The sequence below is a fragment of the Pithys albifrons genome, chromosome Z (assembly GCF_047495875.1).
Source record: "Pithys albifrons albifrons isolate INPA30051 chromosome Z, PitAlb_v1, whole genome shotgun sequence".
Taxonomy (NCBI): domain Eukaryota; kingdom Metazoa; phylum Chordata; class Aves; order Passeriformes; family Thamnophilidae; genus Pithys; species Pithys albifrons.
Genome location: NC_092497.1, coordinates 844,909 through 852,336, shown reverse-complemented (window position 1 = coordinate 852,336; position 7,428 = coordinate 844,909).

Sequence of the window (7,428 nt, the reverse complement as noted above, 5' to 3'; positions counted from 1 at the left end):
CACTCACAGACTCCCTGTCCCCCCTCCTGGGGGGGATTCCAGCGGCCTCTCCGCTGCTTTTCCCCTCATTATCTAAGAAGATTAAAGGCTTTGGGACGGTTGGAAAAGTCCCTCTCTCCTCGGCGGGTATTTAGAGGGTGTAATTCCCGATTAAGTTCCACGGCAGCTCCCAGGGAGGTAAAGATCCCTGGGAGGAGGGAGATCTGCTGCCAGATAAACCCTGTGGGATGTGGGCACAGCTCCGGGGGCACCTGATGGGATTGGCATCCCAGGGACTGCGGGATAATCCGGCCCCAAAGCCGCTTCCATCAGGCGTGGGAATCACCTACAGAATAAAAGGGAATAAAGACAAACCGCACATAAGGAATAGAGGGAAATTCCCAGAGGGTGAGATACAACCCTTGCCTTTGGAGCAGCAGCCTCTGGGATGTGCTGGGATCACCCAGCAGCCCTTCCAGCATCTTTCCTGGAGCACACCTGGATAGTCCTGACTCTCCCTTTATATGACAGAAATTCCATCGATCCTGGTAAGATGAAAATCGAGCCAAGAAGGGCAAAACCTTGAAGTCATCAGACAATTCCTGTTCCTGGATCCAGGTTTTGTGCCTCGAGTCTTGGAGCTGCCGTGGAGCAAATCCCACGGGCAAACCTGTTCCTGAATTCCTTAAACTCTGCCTGGCAAAGATTGTCCCAGAACTGGGTATTCCCAAGGCACAAAACTGCCCCTGGGGTGGCCTTTGGCTTTGGATCACCAAGTGTAGAACATTCCCCAGGGAATTATTGGGGAGATTTCCCTAAGACCATCCTGTTCTTGCCACGGCAAGATCTAAATGAGGATTTCTTGATCCTGTCTAATCCTCCTTCTCTGCCCTGCCCGGGAACAGGGAGGGGTGTGTGGAGTCAGCAGGAACTGTCAATGTGCAAGATGGTACAAGAGACCGAGAAAAAGGCACTGAAAGAGCCTTAAAACTTGATGAGGTGGCTCCAGAATGTTCTCCACTCAGGGAGACCCTCCCTCTGTGTTTCCCGTGCCCAGGGAGGATGGAGGGAATGCTGGGAGGGCTCTGCAGCCCCATGCCCGGGTGTGCTGGTGGGCAGGGCAGTGCCAGTGGCACTGATGCCACTGATCCCCTTTGCCTGGGGGGGCATCACCCCCCTGGAGCTGCCCCTGGTGCTGGTGCCACTGATCCCCTTTGCCTGGTGGGCACCACCCCCCTGGAGCTGCCCCTGGAGTTGCCCCTGGAGCTGGTGCCACTGATCCCCTTTGCCTGGTGGGCATCACCCCCCTGGAGCTGCTTTGGTGCTGGTGCCACCAATCCCCTTTTCCTGGGGGGCATCACCCCCCTGGAGCTGCCCCTGGTGCTGGTGCCACTGGGCCCCTTTTCCTGGTGGGCATCACCCCCCTGGAGCTGCCCCTGGTGCTGGTGCCACTGGGCCCCTTTTCTTGGTGGGCATCACCCCCCTGGAGATGTTTTGGTGCTGGTGCCACTGATCCCCTTTGCCTGGTGGGCACCACCCCCCTGGAGCTGCCCCTGGTGCTGGTGCCACTGGGCCCCTTTGCCTGGTGGGCACCACCCCCCTGGAGCTGCCCCTGGAGCTGCCCCTGGTGCTGGTGCCACTGATCCCCTTTGCCTGGTGAGCATCACCCCCCTGGAGCTGCTTTGGTGCTGGTGCCACTGGGCCCCTTTGCCTGGTGGGCACCACCCCCCTGGAGCTGCCCCTGGAGCTGGTGCCACTGGGCCCCTTTGCCTGGTGGGCATCACCCCCCTGGAGCTGCTTTGGTGCTGGTGCCACTGATCCCCTTTGCCTGGTGGGCATCAGCCCCCTGGAGCTGCCCCTGGAGCTGCCCCTGGTGCTGGTGCCACTGATCCCCTTTGCCTGGTGGGCATCACCTCCCTGGAGCTGCCCCTGGTGCTGGTGCCACTGGGCCCCTTTTCCTGCTTTGGAGCAGGCCTGGCTGAGAGTGGGGTCTGGTGTGGGTGTTGAGAGTGGGTGCTCTGGTGGGGAGCTGGCTGGGTGCTGGTTGGGTGCTGGCTCTGCACTGGATGAGTCCTGGCTCTGCCCTGCCTGGGTGCTGTGGGTGGGTGCTGGTTGGGTGCTGGCTCTGCACTGGCTGAGTCCTGGCTCTGCCCTGGCTGGGTGCTGGCTGGGTGCTGGTTGGGTGCTGGCTGTGCACTGGATGAGTCCTGGCTCTGCCCTGGCTGGGTGCTGGTTGGGTGCTGGCTCTGCACTGGATGAGTCCTGGCTCTGCCCTGGCTGGGTGCCGTGGGTGGGTGCTGGTTGGGTGCTGGCTCTGCACTGGCTGGGTGTCGTGGGTGGGTACTGGTTGGGTGCTGGCTCTGCACTGGATGAGTCCTGGCTCTGCCCTGGCTGGGTGCTGGTTGGGTGCTGGCTCTGCACTGGATGAGTCCTGGCTCTACCCTGGCTGGGTGCTGTGGGTGGGTGCTGGTTGGGTGCTGGCTCTGCACTGGATGAGTCCTGGCTCTGCCCTGGCTGGGTGCTGTGGGTGGGTGCTGGCTCTGCACTGGATGAGTCCTGGCTCTGCGCTGGCTGGGTGTCGTGGGTGGGTGCTGGCTCTGCACTGGATGAGTCCTGGCTCTGCGCTGGCTGGGTGCTGGTTGGGTGCTGGCTCTGCACTGGATGAGTCCTGGCTCTGCACTGGCTGGGTGTCGTGGGTGGGTGCTGGTTGGGTGCTGGCTGAATCCTGGCTCTGCACTGGCTGGGTGTCGTGGGTTGGTGCTGGTTGGGTGCTGGCTCTGCACTGGATGAGTCCTGGCTCTGCCCTGGCTGGGTGCTGTGGGTGGGTGCTGCTTGGGTGCTGGCTCTGCACTGGCTGGGTGCCGTGGGTGGGTGCTGGTTGGGTGCTGGCTCTGCACTGGATGAGTCCTGGCTCTGCCCTGGCTGGGTGCTGTGGGTGGGTGCTGGTTGGGTGCTGGCTGTGCACTGGATGAGTCCTGGCTCTGCCCTGGCTGGGTGCTGTGGGTGGGTGCTGATTGGGTGCTGGCTCTGCACTGGCTGAGTCCTGGCTCTGCGCTGGCTGGGTGCCGGATGGGTGCTGAGCACCCATGGGTGCTGCGCTGGTGCCGCTCTGTTGCAGACACAGCCAGATTGGCCACCAGATGGTACATCCCACTCTCGGAGAAATATTTGAAAGGGCAACAAAATACAGCAGGAGCCACTTGACAGCCCACATGGCTCCCTCGGGATTCGCCAAACCAGTGCCCGGCAGAGCCGGGGCTGAGCTCCGGGAGCCACCCAAACATTCCCGGCTCCCAGAGGGTGCTATCCTGGTCCTGAAGCTGTCTGGGTGCTGGTTGGGTGCTGGGTGGGTGCTGGGGCAGTGCCCGGCAGAGCTGGGGCTGAGCTCTGGGAGCCACCCAAACATTCCCGGCTCCCAGAGGGTGCTATCCTGGTCCTGAAGCTGTCTGGGTGCTGTTTGGGTGCTGCCTGGGTGCTGGGGCAGTGCCAAACATTCCCAGCTTCCAGAGGGTGCTCTCCTGACATTCCTGGTCCTGAAGCTGTCTGGGTGCTGTTTGGGTGCTGCCTGGGTGCTGGGGCAGTGCCTGGCAGAGCTGGGACTCCGGGAGCCACCCAAACATTCCCAGCTCCCAGAGGGTGCTATCCTGGCCCTGGAGCTGGCTGGGTGCTGGCTGGGTGCCAGATGAGTGCTTGATGGGTGCTGGGGCAGTGCCCGGCAGAGCTGGGGCTGAGCTCCAGGAGCCACCCAAACATTCCTGGCTTCCAGAGGGTGCTATCCTGGCCCTGGAGCTGGCTGGGTGCTGGCTGGGTGCTGGCTGGGTGCTGGGGCAGTGCCAAACGTTCCCAGCTTCCAGAGGGTGCTCTCCTGGCATTCCTGGTCCTGGAGCTGGCTGGGTGCTGTCTGGGTGCTGGGTGGGTGCTGGGGCAGTGCCTGGCAGAGCTGGGAGCCACCCAAAACATTCCCAGCTCCCAGAGGGTGCTATCCTGGCCCTGGAGCTGTCTGGGTGCTGTCTGGGTGCTGGGTGGGTGCTGGGGCAGTGCCTGGCAGAGCTGGGAGCCACCCAAAACATTCCCGGCTTCCAGAGGGTGCTCTCCTGGTCCTGGAGCTGGCTGGGTGCTGGATTGGTGCTGTCTGGCTGCTGTTTGGGTGCTGTTTGGGTGCTGCCTGGGTGCTGGGGCAGTGCCTGGCAGAGCTGGGGCTCCGGGAGCCACCCAAACATTCCCAGCTCCCAGAGGGTGCTATCCTGGCCCTGGAGCTGGCTGGGTGCTGGCTGGGTGCCAGATGGGTGCTTGATGGGTGCTGGGGCAGTGCCTGGCAGAGCTGGGGCTGAGCTCCAGGAGCCACCCAAACATTCCCGGCTCCCAGAGGGTGCTATTCCGGTCCTGGAACTGGATGGGTGCTGGTTGGGTGCTGGGGCAGTGCCAAACATTCCCAGCTTCCAGAGGGTGCTCTCCTGACATTCCTGGTCCTGAAGCTGTCTGGGTGCTTGATGGGTGCTGGGGCAGTGCCTGGCAGAGCTGGGGCTCCGGGAGCCACCCAAACATTCCCAGCTCCCAGAGGGTGCTATCCTGGCCCTGGAGCTGTCTGGGTGCTGTCTGGGTGCTGGGTGGGTGCTGGGGCAGTGCCTGGCAGAGCTGGGAGCCACCCAAAACATTCCTGGCTTCCAGAGGGTGCTCTCCTGGTCCTGGAGCTGGCTGGGTGCTGGATTGGTGCTGTCTGGCTGCTGTTTGGGTGCTGCCTGGGTGCTGCCTGGGTGCTGGGGCAGTGCCTGGCAGAGCTGGGGCTCCGGGAGCCACCCAAACATTCCCAGCTCCCAGAGGGTGCTATCCTGGCCCTGGAGCTGGCTGGGTGCTGGCTGGGTGCTGGGTGGGTGCTTGATGGGTGCTGGGGCATTGCCTGGCATAGCTGGGGCTGAGCTCCAGGAGCCACCCAAACATTCCTGGCTTCCAGAGGGTGCTCTCCTGGCATTCCTGGTCCTGGAGCTGGATGGGTGCTGGTTGGGTGCTGGGGCATTGCCTGGCATAGCTGGGGCTGAGCTCCAGGAGCCACCCAAACATTCCCAGCTTCCAGAGGATGCTATCCTGGCATTCCTGGTCCTGGAGCTGGATGGGTGCTGGTTGGGTGCTGGGGTGTGCCCGGCATAGCTGGGGCTGAGCTCCAGGAGCCACCCAAACATTCCCAGCTTCCAGAGGATGCTCTCCTGGCATTCCTGGTCCTCCTCCCTCCCTGCGGCACTCGGGATGTGACACCCACTCCCGCATCCCACCCATCCCATCTGGAGTGCCCCGAGAAATCCCAGGATTTCCCTTCAGTGCCCACCAGGGCTGGCGAAGCTGGAGCCGGGAAGCAAACCGGGCACAGGGGGATTCGTCCCCCGGCTCCGCTCCCTCCCACCCTGCCGGAGCCTCCCGTTCCTCACGCGATCCGTGAGAGTGGAGAAGTTTCCAGCCTTCCCTCCTCCTCCTCCTCCTCCTCCTCCTCCTCCTCCTCCTCCTCCTCCTCCTCCTCCTCCTCCCACGTGCCGCGTGTGGAGCCTCCACCCCGCGCTCGGCAGATGGCACAGCCTCGGGAATTGGGCTGGGGACACTGGGAATGCTGCGGGCGGAGAGCTGGCACTCCGTGTGGGCACCGGGATGGCTGAGCCGCTCCCACAGCCTGGTCCCTGTCCCCTGCTGTCCCCATGGGGCTGGGGGGGGCTCCTGGTCCCTGTCCCCTGCTGTCCCCATGGGGCTGGGGGGGGCTCCTGGTCCCTGTTCCCTGCTGTCCCCACGGGGCTGTGAGGGGCATGGGTGGGGTCCAGGCAGGGCAGGAGCCCACAGATCCCAAAGGAGTCCCCATGGGGCTGGCCAGGGGCTTCTGATCCATCCTCTGCCAGTCTGTGTGGGCACCGGGATGGATGAGTCACTCTGACAACCTGGTCCCTGTCCCCTGCTGTCCCCATGGGGCTGGCCAGGGGCTCCTGGTGCCTGTCCCCTGCTGTCCCCATGGGCTGTGGGGGGCTCCTGGTCCCTGTCCCCTGCTGTCCCCACGGGGCTGTGGAGGGACTCCTGGTTCCTGTCCCCTGCTGTCCCCATGGGGCTGTGGAGGGATTCCTGGTCCCTGTCCCCTGCTGTCCCCATGGGGCTGTGGGATACTCCTGGTCCCTGTCCCCTTCTGTCCCCATGGGGCTGTGGGGGGACTCCTGGTCCCTGTCCCCTGCTGTCCCCACGGGGCTGTGGAGGGACTCCTGGTTCCTGTCCCCTGCTGTCCCCATGGGGCTGTGGAGGGATTCCTGGTCCCTGTCCCCTGCTGTCCCCATGGGGCTGTGGGATACTCCTGGTCCCTGTCCCCTTCTGTCCCCATGGGGCTGTGGGGGGACTCCTGGTCCCTGTCCCCTGCTGTCCCCATGGGCTGTGGAGGGACTCCTGGTCCCTGTCCCCTTCTGTCCCCACGGGGCTGTGGGGGGACTCCTGGTCCCTGTCCCCTGCTGTCCCCATGGGCTGTGGAGGGACTCCTGGTTCCTGTCCCCTGCTGTCCCCACAGGGCTGTGGAGGGACTCCTGGTTCCTGTCCCCTGCTGTCCCCATGGGGCTGTGGAGGGATTCCTGGTCCCTGTCCCCTGCTGTCCCCATGGGGCTGTGGGATACTCCTGGTCCCTGTCCCCTTCTGTCCCCATGGGGCTGTGGGGGGACTCCTGGTCCCTGTCCCCTGCTGTCCCCATGGGCTGTGGAGGGACTCCTGGTCCCTGTCCCCTTCTGTCCCCACGGGGCTGTGGGGGGACTCCTGGTCCCTGTCCCCTGCTGTCCCCATGGGCTGTGGAGGGACTCCTGGTTCCTGTCCCCTGCTGTCCCCACAGGGCTGTGGAGGGACTCCTGGTCCCTGTCCCCTGCTGTCCCCATGGGCTGTGGGGGACTCCTGGTCCCTGTCCCCTGCTGTCCCCACGGGGCTGTGGGGGACTCCTGGTTCCTGTCCCCTGCTGTCCCCACAGGGCTGTGGAGGGACTCCTGGTCCCTGTCCCCTGCTGTCCCCACAGGGCTGTGGGGAACTCCTGGTCCTTGTCCCCTGCTGTCCCCACAGGGCTGTGGGAGACTCCTGGTCCCTGTCCCCTGCTGTCCCCACAGGGCTGCTCCTTGGGTGGGAATGGATGTCCAGGCAGGGCAGGTGCCCAGATATGCCAAAGGAGGGCTGAGCCTGAGGCAGGGAGTGCTGGGAACCTTTGGGAAGCACAAGGATGCCAACGATGCCAAGCTTTGCCAGTGCATTCCCACCCACAGGTAGAGATTTTATTGTGGACAACAAACATTAAATATCAGTAACCAAATATTAAATTTATCAGTAACCAAATATTAAATATCAGTAAACAAACATTAAATATCAGTAACCAAATATTAAATTTATCAGTAACCAAATATTAAATATTCCAGCTCTGCCTGAAATTCCTCTGGGTTTGGCTCCTGCCAGGCCTTCATT